Source organism: Oryzias latipes, chromosome 16 (assembly GCF_053564925.1).
Source record: "Oryzias latipes strain Hd-rR chromosome 16, Olatipes_Hd-rR_3.1".
In the NCBI taxonomy this organism is placed as follows: domain Eukaryota; kingdom Metazoa; phylum Chordata; class Actinopteri; order Beloniformes; family Adrianichthyidae; genus Oryzias; species Oryzias latipes.
Window position 1 is genome coordinate 3,298,803 of NC_136252.1, and position 19,625 is coordinate 3,318,427.

Genomic DNA, 19,625 nt, shown 5'->3' on the forward strand with positions numbered 1-19,625 from the left:
GTAAGGAAGCTACTTTAACCAAACAATAAAGAAAGTATACAACAAAAAGATATAAATCTCTTGTAAATCATAAAGTTAAAGTCCTATAAACAAAGAAAACATCAATAAACAAACAACTCAAATCATTACAACCAAAAAGTATACAAAGAAATCCAAATCCTTTCCACTTCCTGTGCCCAACTCCTAAACAGGAAGGGAGGGCCATAATTCTGTTCTTTGGGCACCAGGAAGAGAAGGTGAGAAACATTCATTCATTCATCTTCTGAACCGTTTTGTCCCTTTCGGGGTCACAGGGCCACCGGAGCCCATCCCGGCCACTTGGGGTCGAAGGCAGGGGGCACCCTGGACAGGTCGCCAGTCTGTCGCAGGACTGGTAAGAAGCATTTCATGCGTAATTCAAACAAGTCTCAACCTTGGTGGTTGTGTATAACATACATGATGTGTGTAAAAGTGATGAGCTACAACAGACAGGTGACGAGCATACATCTACTTGGTCACAGTTGGCCTGGTTAAACTTTCACTGTGGTTTCAATGGATAATTGTTTTGTACCTAGAGCCAGAAAAACGGTCCTTAAAATGAGCGCAGTGATGCGTGAATGTCAGTTTTGAAGCCCAAACATGTACATACACACATTTACATCAACTCTTTATCTGAAGTGACGAGGCGGTAGCTCAAGGCGTCTCAATTGTTCCCAAAATGTTCCAGGCTGAACAGTTTCACTAGTGAGCCAGATGTGAACAGGAACCACTTTAGTGATGGTGGAGCTCAACATAGTGATGTGTTGAGTTGTCTCTACTGATCTGGAGGACAAAAGCAAAGAAAGCAGTTCTTAAATACTGTATGTCATGGCTATGGCTCGATTGTCAGATGAGAAACAGATGAAGGAGAAATTCTGGATCCAGAATTGTTAGCAAGTGTTCACGCACGTGGCATCTCACTGGCTGTGGGGCTGCCTCTGTTTCCTGACCTTACTGACCTGCTGCTGTGACCCTGTGACCCTCATGCATCGTCCTAAATAACCTCAGTTGAAACCTGATCTCAGAGAAGCCGAAGACGCATCAAAACTTCTCCGTGTGTATCGCATTTTAAGGCGTTTTCATGCTAGCTGAGACCACAGTTTCATTTTTTATAATCTGTTGTAGAAGAATGACCACAAAGTCTAAACTAGTGGCTGCTGAGAAGCAGAAATCTGCTTCACAAATTTCTCAGTTAAAAAAGTTGTGCTTTGTTTTGGTTATGAAAAACCATACTTTACCATGAAAACTCTCTTCTTTTTCTTTTTTTTTTAAAGACCCACTCTGGTGAAAATTGTGTTTTTGGTGTGTTAAACTTGTTCTTGTGGCATTTTTTGATGATGGAGGACATATATGAAGAAAACTAAGCTCAAATTAGAAAACCACACAGGCTTTTGATTTAGGCTAAAAACAGCATGATTATAATTCATAGATCACCGGGAAAACCTCTGGAGTCGATCAAAAGATGATCAGTGGGACTTTAAGAACCCAGTGATCTACTTTTCTGTACAGCATGACAGTTTCATTTATCAGGAAAACTGGTGTACTTGAAACATTAGTGAGGTATGTGTGTTAAAAAAATAATTAAAGATGTATGTAATTTCATATTATCGAAATATTGTAAACTTAAAGTTAGTCTGAAGAAGTATTCAGTCAGAATACTTCCGACACTTTGTGTACATTAGACAAAGAAGAATTAAAAGCATTCAAGTTTACTACTTTTTGACAAGAGTTGTGTCGCTAATTTGCAACGTGTCAAATAAACCACTTTATTTAGCATGACCTTAACAGGCAAACACATTGAAGCATAGTTTTTTTATTTAATTGAAAAAGATTCACGCATGAAATCAAACTAAAACTACAAAAATAGAGAAAATGTCGGCCTGTTAGCTTTCTCATTGTAAATATTTTTACATTACATTTAAATTTCCAAGTGTAATCATCTATTAATTACTTATTTTGGTCTTTTTCGACTTTAAAATTGAGATCATGTATGAAAAGCTTGTTTTGTCAATAAAGCTGACTCTTTAACCGTGCATATTTCAGAATTCAAACATCCCAGCAGGTCCAGCTTTTCTTCCCCATAAGCGGCAGCGGGAAGATCCTGGTGATGAAAGCGAAGGCCTGGATGAAGGTGGTGGGGGGGCTCAGTTCAAAGACTCTGGTGAAGTCAATGACGTGTTAATAAACAGTTATGGAGAGGCCCGGGGGTGGAGGGGGTGCTCAGGGGTCGCCAAGACTGAAGGAGGCTTGGAGGGTGAGGGAAGTTTGGAGGGCAAACTGGAGGGGAGGAGAGAAGCTGCATGGTCTGGGGTTAGAGTTGGGGGGACGGTGGGGGTCAGGATCACGGTCGTCAAACTGCTGTTTCCTCTTAGGGAGAAGAAAAGGAGTTAATGACACCCTAGAGCTTCCAGGCCCCTCCCGCCGCTCCTCCCTCTCCTTTATGGAGGGTACGCCACACAAACAGCCGTTTCGGAGGTGAGGAGGCCGGGGAGACAGCGGTGCTGTCCCTCCGCCCCATTAGCAGGAGGTTTTAACAAAAAGGAGGAGGAGGGGGAGGCGCGATCACTGTGATTATTATTACGAAACATAATATAAAACAGTCAGAGAGAGGGGAACGGGGAATCCACCCATCCGCCCACATGTTCACTGCTGAAAACTCTGCAAAATGCCAGGACAGGTTAAAAGACAGCGCCTTTTCAATGCCAGGGGAGAAGGGAGGGGTTAATGAGGGGCTTGGTGAAGCAGCTCATGGCAGGGAGAGGTGAGCCGGGTGGCAAGGAGAGATGGCAACACGGGAGACAGAGGAAGAAAACCTGGAGACAAAGCTGAGACAGTGAGCCTGCCTTCCTCCCCACAAATGAGGGACAATCAGTAACAAATATGTCACAGTGTTTTGAGCTGTAATTGCAGCTTCTCTTTTGGGCAGGAAGTGGGATTCGCTGAAGACGGCGAGAGGCACAGGCGGGGGAAATGGCATGATGGAGAGACTGACAAATAGCTTCCCAGGTGTCATTTTGAAAATACTTGTGCTCTTTGTTTTTTTTTCTTTTCTTTTTCTCTGCTTGATGCATAATTTTCCCAAGATTTGTGAAAAGTGGAACAGCGGTGACAAACCAGAGCACAAACAAGTAAACTGACAGAAAGGCTTTCTTTGATGAGCGGATAAAACCTTTTTCTGTCGGTTCCTGAAGCCTCCTGTCAGTCATCGAAGGCGTTGACCGGAGCAAGTCTGAGGCCTCTTTTGCACCGCCCTGAGCAACGTGCATTAAAGTGCCCACTTTTAGTGAAAGGTTTATTTAAATACGGATTTCAGGCTTCCACGTGCTAAATCTACACTAGTTTCTATGATGGTTTTCAGGTGTGCAGCCATTGAACGCAGGTTGAAAGTGAAACCAAGTCTAATTTAATTGATCATAAGGGAGAATATTGGTGTACGGCTGGAATTCTAGGACTCCAAGTCTTTTATTTATCGAAACAGAGCTGTGAAAGAAAAGGCCTGGAACAACATTCAGGGGATTTGCACCACTATGGCATCAGACAACAAGCTCGCCCAGCTGTAGGTGGTTGACCAGTCCAGTAAGATCACCAGCTGCTACATGCAAGATCCAGAACACAGAAATGGCATGCTCGGTGTGGCTGTAGCATAAGGTGGAACATGCAGGACGTGAATGCAGGATGGGACAGGCTGGACTCCCAGATCCCTAAAGCTCTCTTCTTCATCTTCCATTATTTGCCATAAAGTGACCGTTTTAAGCGCGATCCTTGTAGAACAGGTGTGTTGCTGGACGAGTGGGGACTTGCACCTGTTCTTTGGATGCAAGACGGGGGATTGGGGATAAATGGTTCTACTCCATTGTAGGGTGAAATTATAAAGCGCTACCTGCTTTAATTTTCCAAATACAAATTAAATCCTCAGTAAGCTGACTTTAAATCAATAGTTTCATTTAAGAGGCCACGCGATTTAACAAAAATGAAAACTAGCTGGTCCAGTCAATGGAGCCTGGTCATAAATCACAGGGCTTTGGGAGGCAAAAAGCCGATTTGACTTGTATATGGAGCAGCCGGTGGCTGAGTTGAGGGGGGAGCGCAGCAGGGAAATGAACTCACGCTTTATTAGGACTCATATTGACCTGCGTCCTCTCCACTAGCCCCACTGCCGCTCTCTGGTATTACAGCGTCACACTGTGCACACCCTCCTATTAAAAACCGAAAGGTGTTCAAGTGGAAAACAATTATTCCTGCATTCACAAGCAATCCTGAGCCAATTTTCCATTCTCACTCCTCCATCGTTGTGGCTGCTTGGTTCAAGAAGGAGAGATAAAACAATCCAAACTTTTACAACAAAAAACACACATGCACTGTCAAAACGCTGGAAGAAAAAAAAACAAAAAACTGCGTCCCACCGGTGAGGATTTTATTTGTACATCAGTTGTGCACGCCAACATCAAACATTTAATGTCAGCACTCTTCAGAGACGCAGACAAAAGGAAGAGAGATGCAAGTCTCGCATTGTCATCAAACAATCAAACAGTCATCCGCTTCTCCAAACAGCTTGCAGCTCAGCTCAGCTGGCACCAGACACTCACATTACAATAAAAGTCTCGCCTAATGTTGTGTTTACACCACAGCACGCTCACACACCGCGCACGCACGCACGCACGCATAAAACAAAATAATACTTTTTAATAGGACTGCTTGACAGCTGGAAAACGGGAGTCGAGACGAAGGCATGATCACACAAAACATGTAAAGATCAGCGCGAGCCGCAGTGGCTGTAAGCATGAACATTATACGGCTGGGAATGAACGCTTCGGAGCGCCGCAGTAAATCCATTATCAAGTTGTTATGTCATACTTAAATTCGCCCCTAAAGTGTTCTCATATATCTTGTCAGCGGTTCATTAGCCATTTGGACAGGTAAAGCTTTCTGAGTTCGGCCCACAGCTGACCCCACATTCTGTCTGTGTGTTCCAACTAAAAATAATGGACATCCCCTGTCCCGCGTCCATCAATCACCCGCGAGAATCCTCTGGAAAATAGTTTCGAGGAATAACAGTTACAGCAGCTTTCTGACTCGGGATAGATTAGGCGAGCATTAGCAGTGTTTCATTAACCTTGCGTTAAGCGACATTCTGGCATGATGAATGGACATTATTAACAAAAGGGAGATTGTATTTCCGAAAATGAACCTTTGGTGAAATGTGTGTCGCATTGGTAATAGGTTTGTTTATTAATCATTCGTGTGATGTGGCCTTCATTTGCGAGACAGTGATACATGAAGTGTCTGGGGGGGTGAGATTGACAGGGGCCCCTCAGAGCTGTGCCTGAATGCACAGGGGCCCTCAGAGCTTTACCTGAATGCACAGGGGCCCTCAGAGCTTTATCTGAATGCACAGGGGCCCTTCAGAGCTGTACCTGAATGCACAGGGGCCCCTCAGAGCTTTACCTGAATGCACAGGGGCCCCTCAGAGCTTTACCTGAATGCACAGGGGCCCCTCAGAGCTTTACCTGAATGCACAGGGGCCCCTCAGAGCTTTACCTGAATGCACAGGGGCCCCTCAGAGCTTTACCTGAATGCACAGGGGCCCTTCAGAGCTGTACCTGAATGCACAGGGGCCCCTCAGAGCTTTACCTGAATGCACAGGGGCCCCTCAGAGCTTTACCTGAATGCACAGGGGCCCCTCAGAGCTTTACCTGAATGCACAGGGGCCCCTCAGAGCTTTACCTGAATGCACAGGGGCCCCTCAGAGCTTTACCTGAATGCACAGGGGCCCCTCAGAGCTTTACCTAAATGCACAGGGGCCCCTCAGAGCTTTACCTGAATGCACTGTTTATAGATTTCACAAAAGAGTGACTTTTGTCTTTGATTGTTTTAATTGAACACATTGACTCTGAGCTTCTTCTGCAGCAGCTTTGATTAAAAAGTAAACATAATAAACTGAATATTTAATTACAAGCATGCAGTGGAAATAGAAGTCCAATAAACATTATGTAAATAAAGACACTGCAAAACACAAGGTGATAAAAAAAACATCCCAGGGAAAATCCTGTAAAGAGAAAGCCAATAATTATACAGTCATAATGCACTTCTATTGTGACGTTAGGGGGGACACCATTGTAAGAACTGTAAGAAAGCTGCGTCCGGCAGTGGTCTCCAACCTTCTTCAGGACACAGACTGGTTCACGGCCACACAGACCGGCTGTACGATGCAGAATTTTAACGTTTTTCTTTTATTGAGCTTTTAAATATAAATTTAATCTTCATCTGTTTGAACAGCTTTATCAGCAGCATCTTCTAAACATTAGACAGCCGGTTACTGAAGCCTTAAATATTGTGCTATTATTGTGTTTGGGAACAACTGTCACAATCTGTCAAATGCAAAAAATGTAATTTAAAATCATGATCACACAAAACAAAACAAAATTTAAAAATTGTTGTTGTTTTTTCTGCAGCATCCCTCTCTAGAAATATGGGCTCTAATTATAAATCACTCAGTCAGTTGCAATCTAGTAATGCTAAAGTGTAACATACACATCATGCTTTTATTTTCAGCACAAGTCTCTACTTCTTGTGTAAAATACGGAACACAGACATTGTCAACAAACATGAAATGCTCTTTCAGGGAAAATGACGTGAAATTACTGAGAAATAATATAAAACTATACAGTGAGCTAACAGTCACTGCTCACAAAATTCCTACTTTGATGACATCCAGATAACTTTGTTTACATTTTACAGCAGCTTGCTTATAGTGTAAAAGGACTATATTTGCAGTTTTAGGACTATTTGAGAGTAAGAACTGAGGGAAAGTGAACTTATGGAAAAATAAAACACATAAAAACTCAAACCTATTTAAGTAAAAAACAGCTACTTTCTTTTTTTTAAGTTACTTTTGCAGAAGCACTGTGCTGTGTTTCCAGCAGCAAGTCTAATTGTAACTCACTCATTCCTAATTAATGCATCAGTCACAATCTAATTATGCTCAAGTGTAATGTATGCATTTTAGGCGTACTTTCAGCACAAGTTTTGGGTTTTGAAATTGTGCTGGAGGAAGATTTATGGAGCAATTTATGCTTTTGCTGCAAAGAAGCTCAGACGTGAGAACTGTGGAAGTGATTCATTTCACCCTCTGTGCATGGCAAACCAGAGGAAAGCATGTAGGAATGACTGCATCACATGACCCAGGAAGTCCAAGTCACATGCATCATCAGATAAAGATGCTTCACACTTGGGATGGTTTTTTACTTGACATTCAAAAGACATCTAAAAATTACATGGCTTCAACGGAACAAGCTCTGCCTGCAGAGTTTGTAACCAAGACTGCTGTCCCTCAAACTGGAAAAAGCCCCCACCCTGGAGGGGGATTTCAAATGAACTTCTGCCGCTCTACAGAAACTATGTCCTAGAAAAAAACACATGCTTTTTATAATTTTGTCTGAAAAGTGCATCATCCTAATTAAAAACCCCGTGGGAAGGCTTTTACAATAGATCAGAGGAGCATCAGAGTGGGACTTTACAGTGTGCACCCTTAAATTGACTGCACATTGTGGTGAGTTATTTGTGCACGTGTGCACGTGACAGACGTGTCCTGCAGCCTGTGATGCTGCTTGGTCACAACACTCCTGCAATTTCAGCACAAAGTAATTCGGAGCCAAAAGAGTTTTCGGAATCACCGTCCCAACCTTTCCAGGCCGGCTTCAGGAACAGTGAGCCGTCTTTCCGTGACGTGGGCCAGAGAGGACCGGAGTTCACACCGGAGACGGCCTGTCCATCAGCTCTCGCATTGCCAGGCTCTTCTGAGGGTTCCTGTCCTGAGCGATGAGAGGCAGTGGGTGAGGCTGGAGAGGAGGGTGGGGAAGGGGGGAGATGAGGCAAGGGCGTGAGGTGCTGCTGTCCTGCTGTCTGGAAACTCTGCAGCCACATGGGAGCTCACGGCGCTGTCAGACGACCTGACAACTGGGCTGCCGTCACATTTACTGTCTGTGTGTGCACCTGTGTTTGTGTGTGTGTGTGTCCTTGACTGTCATATATGTGCGTTAGTAGCTGGCTTTTAGGCGCGCTCCTTCTGGCCTGACATTCTGCACTCTGCTCACAGCTTTGACTGAAAAATAAATATAACACAGTGAGAGATGAACTAGAAATGCAAGTCTGGTTGACAGACCTGGCAGGATAAGCTGCTCAATCATCAGCTTTCTGGCTGGAATCACATTCAGATAATGCAGCTGGGGGGGCAGGTGAGTCCCTTCAGGACCTTTGATCATTGGAAATCTTCATCAGCTGCCTGTTTTTTAACTGTAAGACAAAACCTTTTTTTTTCTCTAAGAATGTAAGCGCATGAAATCCTGCTGGGCAGATATGATGGATGGACACTGGTTTCTGTCACTTCCACTTGTAGGACTAAGACGTTGCCCTCTTCGTACTCCAGTCGTGGAGTGATGGAGGTTCGCTTTCCTCCTTTAGCTGTTGGGCTAGAGGATGACTGACGCTGTCACAACGTCTGGCAGTCAAACTCCTCCTGACGGGTGGCAGCAAATGCGATGTGACACAGCCGGCAGGATCCGGTTTCTCCAGAGCACTTCACACGGCTGGCGGCGTCCACAGGAAGGGCGCTCGTGCGCGTTTGGCTGTAGGAGGTAATCGAGCAGATGTCAGGACAGAGTCTGAGCGGCGACTGAAACCTGTCTCATTGATTTTCAGTGCAGCTTCGGTGCGGGGGGTGGGGGTGCGTGGAGTGGGGATGTTAAGTGTTTGTGAGGTAACAAATGTAATCACTGCGAGCAGAGGGATCAGCGTTACATCCACTGCCAGGTAAATCCCTGCTGTGTGAAAAAGCATCAGGTATGTTTAAAATATTCATATCAGCTCATCACCCGTGTGGAAATACACTGTAATATCCAAACGGTTTTCTGGACCTTGATTTGACTTTTGCACATGACGTTTTTTCTGATGAAGGTATCATTCCCAATTAAATCCACAGAACGAAAAAAGAATCACTCCTGTATGGCAAAATGAAATTGTGAAACTGCAGCACCGAAGTGAGGAAGAAATAAAATCAGCAGCACCCAGAAAAAGACAATTCCTCTCAGATTAATGAGGATGCCTCGTGACAAATTTGTTTAAAGATGCTGTATGAAATGATCTTTCTTACTCCTCTCATTCTTTTTTTTGTGGCAAAAAAATATTAGCACATCTGCTGAAATGTGTCTTACCTGCTTAGGCAGTGCATTTATTTTCTCTGCAAGGCGTTGCACATCAGAATAACCATTAGTTTTAGTCGTGTTCACAGATTGCTCTGCAACTCCACATGTTCTGCAGACAAAATGAACCAGGGGCTCTGAGATAAAATGTCACAGCTATATATCCTCAGGCTCATTTTAGTGCAAAAGCAGCCACAGTACGGCTTGTTGAGCAACATGAGCAGAAGCGTGACATCCACTCACCTACCTCACTCCCTCCTCCTCCTCTTCCTCCGTATCCATCCCCGTCTTTGAGTCCTGGAAGCAGAAGATTCCCAACAGAGGAGACGCAGACGCTCTTCAGGTTCTGGGTTAAACACAGACACCAGAAGGCTCATCTCAGCCTCTTTTCCCACCATACATGCTGTGCCATCTTTTGGCTGATCCCTGAACTACACCCAATTTTTCCTCCTTTTATTTCTCGTTTTTGCAGGAAAAGATCATAAAATCAGTGAAATAAAGTGAAATGGCCGTCTGGGGATGGATATGTCCCTTGCAACGTGAAGTGGAACTTGAGGAAATCGACGGATCTCCTGCGGCTTTGCAGAAAACCACTGCTGCAGGGGCCTCTCTTCTTTTTTTTTCTGCAAACCCTCTCAATTTATGCATGCTCTCCAGCCGTAAAAACAGCCATTTCTCTGCCTTCTGATGTCTCACATGCCCACTCCTGATGAGAGGGACCGGTTGAATACGAGCCCAGAGCCGAAAGTAATTATGCCAGTTAGAAACAATTAGAGATAAATATTACAATTTTGTATAAATTCTGGAGGACCTGTGCACGGACGTGTGCATGTGAGTGGCGTGCGTGCATACATTTTCATCCTGAAAAACAGAGATATTCACCTTCGAAGGGTCACTCTCCTCTTCCTGGCTCATTAAAAACAGCCCCATTAGCAATGTTCCTTCTGAGCCGGCAGACATGCGAGCGTGCATGCATGCGCCTGTGTGTGAGCGTGTGTACAGCCACTGCTAACGTGTTCGGAGGCCTGTGGGCTACAGAAGAATATATTAAAAAGCAAAGAGCCCCTCTCCTCTTCTTGACTGACTCCTGCTGGGACTACTTAGCATTTCTAGGGTGAAAACTTCTCTTGCAAGGTTGTCAAACACTATATACAAATTACAGCGGAGCTAAGTTGCTCAGTTACTTAACACTTGTGTGTGTTTATGCGCGTGTTTGTCTTGGCCTGACGAACGCTGTATTCCCTCGGCACACTGCGGGCAACGTCGCTGGAAGGGAGGAGAGCAGTGTGGGAGAGATCAGTGAAATTAGGAAAGAGACATTTGAAGCTACAAATCCCACCAGAGTCCAGATCCACCTCACAATCGTGAGCTCATGAAAATTCTAGCAGTTTGAAGTGTTTTTAGGTCACAAATGGGACGAGGAAGCAAAACGGCTCCTTTTTTCTGGTTTTCGGAGCGTTGCTTGTGTCGTGATCCGGGGAGAGTTGAACTGAAATATTCCAAATTAAATTAAATGCTAATTACAATCAAACCACGTGTAAATGTGTCCTTCCTGCTCTGTAAGGCCTGATCTCAGATCAGTTCCAAAACGTCTCCAAAGTGAGACTGTCTTCTTGAGTCCTTCTATTTGACTCATCCAGCTAAAGTGATGAGGAAAATTACACTCTTCAGTGTGTGTGTGTGTGCGCGTGTGTGTGTGTGTGTGCTCATTCTTGTTATTGCTGTAATTACAACTCTGAGCTAAATGTGGTGTTAATTCTGATGAAATCCTTACAATCACTCTTAATCAGTCTCTCAATCACTTGATTTATTCAGACCTTTCATTGACGTACTGTTGATGCTTGACATGAAAGACGTATAGAAACATAAGTTAAAAACAATAAGAAATCGTAAAAACATTAGATTAAAAGCTACAACAATTAAAGATGGACAGAAAAGGGTAACTAAAACCGTGGCTAAACTTTGAGGAAGCCCTGCATAGACTAAAAGATAGACGAGGTAAAATTATACAATTAATACACCACGAAAGCCATAAAGTTCTTTAACTTAATAAATAAAATAAAAAATGCACATTGATTACTTTACAACCCAATTCTATGATAATTCATGTGTTTTGGTCACTATTTGGAGCAATACTTCATTTTGGGGCTTATCGTGGTTTTATTTGAATCCATTTATGTTTCGTTTTTTTTCCTGAGTTAAAAAAATGTACAAATTCCCTTTTTAGTTTTGGGGTTGGGTTAAAAACAACCCTACTAATACATAAAGTGACTGCTGCATTTTACCACCATTCCTGGTGTTAAGTATATTTTTAGTGCTTAAATTAAATCCATACAATAAAAAAAATAGTAATTTCTTTTTTTTTTAGTAAGAAATCATCACTTTTTTTTACTAATTTTTATCACTTTTTACAAGTTTAGCTAATGTTATGGAGTAAAGGAGCAATTTTAATTTATTGCAAAACAACTAAATGTCCCCCAGTATCAAGAATCAACCAGTCCCATAATTTATTTCTTGCTTCTTTAAATGCAAATTTAGGAGAAAGAAAATCATTGTTTTTTGTGTGTTTTGTAAGTCCTGTTTTCAGCTTTGTCCTTGAATAATTTAATGGAAAAGAGTTTCATTCATTTGAAAAACAACCAAACTTCTTTTTGCTTTTCCTGAAACAAAGTCTGTGAAAAAAACACAAACAAAAAGTTTCCCACGCTTTCTCAGAATCTTTATTTAACCTAAACCTGAAAGCCTTTTACACTGTTATTAAGTGAGCAGAGGATGATACAGTCTGGGACAGACGTTGTGTGTGCATGTGTGTGCGTGTGTGTGTAGGTGTGTGTGCACGTGTGTGTGCATGTGTGTGCCTGTGCCCTTGGGGCCGTCTAGTTCAAGTGATAACAAGTTGTTCCTCTGCTTCCCGCCACCAGCCATCCATTACGAGTGAACTGGAATTCAAATACTGAACCCATCAGAGGTGCCAATATTGAGGAGCGCCGTTGAAAATTACAGGGGAATTTAGGTCTGCTGGCTAATGGCATCGGCACAGACACTTTGCCAATACGCATTTAGCAGTGTGCTGCGGCTGGCCGGGGGTGCCTAGAGACTGACACATCTCTCTTGAGCCTGTCCAGACAGGAGATTGGCCTGTCTGTCAGCGGCCAGGCCACCAGCGTTACCCCCACATCACCCCCAACTCTTCGTCCCTGTAACTCTGCCACTCTGGACTGAAGCTTCTTCTGCTTCTGCTGTGCCCTGCACGTTTTCCAGTGTGTTGCTAGCAAAAAGAGGGGAATAAGCTCTGCTCTCCAGCTCATGGTCTTAATGAGACAAAGCAGATCAGTTAAACTGGCAGAAAAGCTTTTGTTTTTGTGTTTCCTTTTACAGTTGAACAGCCCTGAAAACCCTCAGTCCTGTTAGAAGCCCACAGCCGAGGCTGTCAGACTGTTTGCTGCCAGGTGACACTTTAAAGTTCTGAAACAATAATCTACGGAAGATGAAGTCAACCTATTCTCTCTGCAACCGACCACTGATGGACTTTTGCATTTTGATCCTTTTTTCCTTCACATTTTAGACTTCAGTTTATATTAATAAATTGTTTTCTCCCTAATTATCATCAAATTACTGTTTGATCAGAAAATAAATAAGCAGATTAGCCATTAAAAACGGATGACATTGAATCTTCTTCATCAAAGTCTCTGTGATCTTCTTTTGATCAATTAAAAAAAAAAAACTTTTAACTATGATTATGCAGTTTTTAGCCAAAATAATTAAGATTCTGTGTTGTTTATAGGACATAGTTTCTGTAGAGCGGCTGTCTGCCTTTCCTCTTTCAGTAGTGCAGAGAGCGTGTGGCCTGCCTCTTGTACTCTGTACGTCACATGTAAGATCTTTTAAAAACAGTATTTTATCGTCTGCTTCTGATTCACAATAATTAGAATAAAGCAATATGCAAAAATACTATTTTGGGCACAACTTTATATTTATCCTCCATCATCAGAAAAATGCCACAAATACGTTAAAAAACAAAAAATGGGATTTTCCTCTGAGTGGATCTTTAATAAAATAAAGTGAGTTTGTGACCAAAAGCAGTGCTGCATGTGTTTAGAATTGCGCATCCCTGCCTTTGTTCCTTTTTCCCACCTCACAAACATTTCCTGCTATTAAATTTCCATCACATTGGCTGCTCCTGAGGCTTCTGCTGAGCAAACCCTTGTCACATGCTAGCTGTAGGGTCGGATGACCTCTCCAGAGAAGCACATGGGACAAGCGCCGTCCTTGAAAAAAAAGAAGAAGGTTGGGGACCGTCACTAATTACCGGAGCGGAGGGCATGGGGACGGTGCTGCCTGTTTGATGGAAACACAATGCTCATTTTTCATGCAATAATCGCCACTCCGTCCTGATCTGGGAGAAATATAAATGCATTTCTTTGGGGCTCAGCGCAGGGAAAAGCACTTCCTAATCTGCTGCTGTGGACGTGTCAGTTGGTAAAGAGAATGTGACCCGATAGAACAGATTTAAAAGGAGGATGTCAGCCCCCGCCCTCTCCTTCTCCTATTTTAATTCTCCTTCCTTGTTGTCTTTTTGTAAAGAAACGTGAAGTGAAAAAAGGGGCAGCCAAAAGATTCCTGCCAGAAGTGAAACATGAAATTTAAGCTGCACGGAGCCGGCACCGGCATTAGGCGCTTAAGCAGGAGCAGCAGAGGGCTAATGAATAGAAAGGCAGACATATGAAATGTCGTTAATGTTAATTCTAATCACTTTTTGGCTATTAGACACAAATTAGTGAAGGAGATGTTAAATGTCATGCTCTGTCCTGGGATTCATCGACGGGAGGGTGGGGACTGCAGCATAGGTTCTCATTTGCATACTTAAGATCCAACTTAATTCTCAAAAGGGGCTGATGGGAAATGAGGCCGAGCCGTAAACCGATAGTGATGACACACAGGCTCAGGAAAACACAAACGCTTTCTGGCAGCTGATTCTTCATTGTTCATGCTTTGGGTTATTTTCTTGAGCTCGTCGTGGAATGTCATTCCCCCCTCCGAAGAACGCCGCCGCGGCTTTTCCTCCCTCTGGCTTTAAGGTTTGTGCTATTTAGGACCAATCATGTCAACGTAGAGAGGAATTAATCCTGCTTAAGAAATATGTTACACGACTAGAATGCATGTTCACATCTGCCTGATTCTGTCGCTGGATATCCGCCTTAGTGGGGTGAAGCTGGAGATACTTGAAATAAATAATCATGTGGGCTAGATATCAAGAGAGGTTCATTGTCAAGTTCGCTTAGAAACTTGCAGAGCGCTTGTTTTTCATGCAGGTACTCCGCATCTGTCAAGCCCTCAAATCCTGGAGGAAAATCGGGGCAGTGAACAAAGAGGCTTCTTAAAAACAAGCAGCGCTGAAATCCATGTCATGAAATGCATTGCGATGGACGGATTAACCTCAGTTCAGCGTCGAGGCCTCTGCATTCTTGTCCACATTGTTCTAATGGCAGCTCATGGTCTTTGGGAATATCCGGTTTTTCTTCTAATCCAGCCTCTCTGCCTTTCCTCTGTGGCTACACTCGACTACGGCAGAGTAAATAACATTTGATATGCATAAACAGCCCCTTCCTATTCATTACTGTCAGAGCGTTGGAGTGCAGGAGGCGGAGGTCAACATGTGAAGGTCCTCCTCAGGCAGGAGTAACGCCTGTGGTAGCTGTCAGTCCTCTACCTCCCACCTCCACCACGGCTCAAGCCCTCCCCCTTCTCCATCCTTCTCTTCCTCACCCTTCTATTAGCACAGACTGCAGGTCATAACCTTTCCGTGGCATTTTGCAATTCCACAACCCTTTGATTAGTGCAATATTTACATATTTCACAGCGGAGAGGGCGTTCTTGTGTCGCAGACACTTGAAGTGTTGTAAATGTTTTTGGCCTTTTGCCTGAGAGAAGTGGAGGAGTCTGACTCTCTGGTGGTAGCTGGAGTCCAGGCGGCGTGCTGATGTGTGCCGTAGTGTGTTTGGACACGCCACACAGACGTTGAAATCCCACGCATGCAAGTGCCATTTGGTCTGTTGTGTGGCCCTGGTCTTTTTTCAAAGGGCCGTTTAGAAGCCATTACAGAGGAATACTGCTCCCTGGTGGCAGATCCTGATCAGACCCTCTGACTTGGACAGAGCACAGCAGAAACCACAAAGAAAAAAGCTTTTTTCATGTTTTTAGTGCGATGACAGACAGATGCAGAAGGCGTCATTATACATGAGACACAGACAGACCCATTCTGAGAAATGTCACTGTGGTTAAAACAGTTTAGCTCACAAAACGTCCATCCAACAGGAGGAGACGGACTCTGCAGGCTGGAAACGAACTGGAGAAGGCAGCACCTAATGAAGACATGACGGGGCTTTAAGAGCTCCTCTAAATCTGTGCAAGAATCCACGGAGACGATCAGAAATGTGTTCTGCGGTCCAGTTGGTCAGAGTTTTTATGTGTGGGTCCGGGTTCTTATGGGTTAAGACCACAAGTTGAAGAAAAACACATCCGTCTAATTAGTAAACCCAACACACATGCCTGTAATAAAAACTGCTAGAATAAAACTACCAAAGATGAGCCAGGAAATCCACCAAGAAAAGGAATGATTGCTAGTGTGAATATTACAAAGAAGTTAGAATAAATGTAGAATTTAAACACGAAGCCCCTCCCACTTTTAGTTACTCTGGCAATTTGATTAAAACAATGGGGTTGATTTCCAAAATGGACTTGTTACAAGACCAACAAAAGTGCTATTTATAAATAATGAAAAAAAGATTACAAACTGAAGGACAAAAACTATTCTTTGGCTCTGGGTCCTGTTGTGGGATGCATGGTGGTGCAGTGAGAGGAGGTTGGCGGTTCAAATCCCTGCTGACTGAGTTTAAACGCATGCAAGTGTAGGTTTTCTCCATTCCCCCCACAGCTCCAAAACACACTTCAGAGATTAACTCCAGATTGTCCCTATAGGTGTGATTGTGTGTAAAGACCTGGTGACCTGTTCACCTTTGGCAAACAGTAGCTGGGATAGGCTCCAGCAACCCCAAACGGGATCCAGTGGTTTCAGAAAATAGATTGTTGTAAAGATTTTTGAAGATCTGCAGCAATTTTGAAAAAAATGTTTCCATCTTTTCTCCTGATGGAGAAATTCTAAAATGATGTTTTCCTTTTTAAAAATGTTTTCTCCTTGTGTATTTCTTCAAGTTACACAGAAAAATAAAAGATGGTGAGAAAGAATGAAATGCTCCCCGTAAAATCGGCGATAAATAAACACATTTAAATAAATTTACCTTAGGCTGTGTCGTCTGAACTCTGATAGTTAGCTAAACCTCTCAAACAAGGCTTTTTGATATTTTAGCTGATCTAGATAGAAACATGGAGTTTCCCCAGAGAGGAACATGCAGAAAGTTGAATAAATGATGAGGAAACTATGGAAACTAAAATGAGGACTGGATCCGGTGTGTGGCAGCAAAGCTGGTCTGGCTGCAGAGGCATCAGCCTCATCACTGGGAGCTGCCAAACACCCACAGCTGAGCTTCAAACTGTCAGCTCTCACATTCTGAGTGCAAGACTCCACACTTGATGCTGTTTCACACACACTTCACAAATGAACCAACATAAGGCTGCGTCCTTTTTCCACCTGGTTCTGTACTTCTCGTTTGTCAACCAAACTAACATGTTAGGAAATAAGCAAACTCCGCCCTAACCCGTAACTACTAAAAATCTATATAGTGCTGCATGATGTAGTGCCCTGGATTTTAAAAGCAAATCAGACACCATGATTACTACTATTTATTTTTTTATGCGGTGGATATGACGTATAACTGTTATGAGCGTTTTGCGACGATTATTCATGAGTCCACTGTCTCATGAAGATAAAAACGTTAATGGTTTATTTAAAAGATACATTTAAATACATTTTTTTGGCAAAAATTGTTCTGATGCAATGCATTGTGGTCCATATTCACTGATCTAGTGAGCATCAATGCACACTGGTTTTTCACAGAGACTTCTGGGAAATTTCAAGGGCACTGGATTTTGGAATTGAAACTTCGGAAAGCACTAGAAAACGGCGAACGCCCTACATAGTGAGTAGGGAAGGAATTCAGACACAACCCATGAGAACACTAGTTTGGATGGACATTCAGATGTCTGTCTCATATCATGGCTGTCTGTCTTTAGACATGAACCCCCTCCATCTATGTCCACACTCAACTGCTTCTCTCCACTCACCGTTTTTCCACACTATAGCGCTCAATAAATGGTCTGTTTTAGAAACATACCGAACCAAATGAGGTTGAAGAGTCCATCAGTCAGTCAGATTTTATTTGATCAAAATGCAAAAGTCCATCAGTGGTCGGTTGCAGAGAGAATAGGTTGACTTCATCTTCCGTAGATTATTGTTTCAGAACTTTAAAGTGTCACCTGGCAGCAAACAGTCTGACAGCCTCGGCTGTGGGCTTCTAACAGGACTGAGGGTTTTCAGGGCTGTTCAACTGTAAAAGGAAAGACAAAAACAGCCATCAATGAAAGCTTTTCTGCCAGTTTAACTGATCTGCTTTGTCTCATTAAGACCATGAGCTGGAGAGCAGAGCTTATTCCCCTCTTTTTGCTAGCAACACACTGGAAAACGTGCAGGGCACAGCAGAAGCAGAAGAAGCTTCAGTCCAGAGTGGCAGAGTTACAGGGACGAAGAGTTGGGGGTAACAGGGGTGTCACATGGCAGAAAACAGTCTGCAGCTGGGTTAGAATGTGCACCTTTGTTTTTTTTAAACAGATGAAGGCTTTTAGTGTGGAAACGACGGTAGTTTAAAGCAGTTTCCTTCTGGTTCTGCACTTTTTGGGTATAACCCCACAAAATATTAATCTTGTTCATCACTGGTAAAAGTATTCCTGAAAAGTATTGTGCCAAAAACACTTGAACCACATCTTCTCACCGGAGACTTTTGCATGAAAACCTTTGGGTTTAAAATCATTTCAAACTAGGCTTGGACTTTTAAAACATTACAGGAAGTCTTTGCTTTTTAAATCTTCCTCTTGTTTTAAATTTGAAACATGGTATATCAAGGCCACCTTCTAATGTGAACTCTTTTCTGTTTCATTCGTTTCTGCGAACGCTCATTGAAACTGTGACACTTGAGACAGGGCTTGGACTTTTAAAAAATGACTTTGGAGCCTCTCTGCCTACATTCTTCTGTACTCTCAGAAGTCGGTCACCTGCTAACTGGAGCCTTATGCAACATATTTTTGACAGATGGTATGGATTTCACACAACTGCCATCCAATTATCTAAAGCAAGAAATGATCTGATTTCACATTTCTGGACAGCCAGTCTTATTTGAATACTATAGGAAAAGTTATTTTTTTAAGTGGTAAAATTGTATGTATATGCAAAAAGAAATAGAGACAGGAATTCACTCTTACTCCAGCTGAATGTGAAAAAAAGGCTTACTTGTCAGATTGTCAAGTTTGTGGAGTAACAAAAGTGTCAGGAAGACAGCATCGGGGAAAAAGAGTGCTGCGGGAGACGTTTCAACAACCTAGGAAGCACTACATCTGAAGAAAACCCATGCCTTCACAGTTTTTACTTTCCTCTGAATCCAAAGGTTTTTATGCTTTATCCAAACACTTTTAAGTACAAAAACACAAAATCTCACCAAATATGTGTGCCTGGTTTCTAGTTTAAATATTTGATCACACTTGATTTAAGACATAGCTAACTTCCTAGTAACTTTTTAAGCATGTTTTTTTTATGTTACACAATATTTTGAAGCAAAAGTTTTGTTTGTGAATGGTGAGGGGTCTTGATTTAAGACACACATTTGCTTGATTTGGAGAGAACTGGAAAGTTTTATTTGACTCATAATAATTAGAGATTTTTAAAAAAAAAAGTTACCTTGAAATATGTAATTCTGGTCTTATCTTTTAAGAGGATTATCGTCTAGAATTAAGGATAGTTAGATTGTTGTAGCACTTAGCTGTGTTGAGCGCACTACATCAAAGAATTGACAGAAAATTCAAATTTCTTGGAATTAAAATGTTTCCATTCCCTTTGAAGAAATCCACAGAAAAAAATGATCAGAAAAAGCCCCTCTACTGCCTCTAGTGGAATAATGAGGAACTACATGGCAGAAAACATTGATCAAGTTTAACCAACGTTTGGACCACGCTAATGAGAAAGGTGTCTCAGAAATGTGTGTATCAAATATGATATAAATGGTTATTAAGGGTTGAAATATGACATGTTTGGGAGGGGGGCATAATTTACCTACTTTGAAGGGACAAGCTCTTTTTGGAGTAATACTTTCCAGTAATAACTTTAATACATCTTTTCAATAACCAGAGCAACGGACTTAAATATAAGTGTTTATATCCACTTTCTTCATTTAATATTTGTCATGA

The 19,625-nt window shown here is 42.6% G+C and overlaps 1 long non-coding RNA gene across 1 annotated transcript; it reads right to left on the reverse strand.

Annotated features, from left to right (window-relative positions):
• Positions 1-6,232: 6,232 nt before the first annotated feature.
• Positions 6,233-9,780, reverse strand: LOC110014820 (uncharacterized). Its single transcript, XR_002289821.3, has 3 exons — positions 9,459-9,780; positions 9,228-9,327; positions 6,233-8,642 (listed from the first exon to the last, which is right to left on the reverse strand). It is a non-coding gene; the product is annotated as an uncharacterized LOC110014820 (long non-coding RNA).
• Between the last annotated feature and the right edge of the window lie 9,845 nt (positions 9,781-19,625).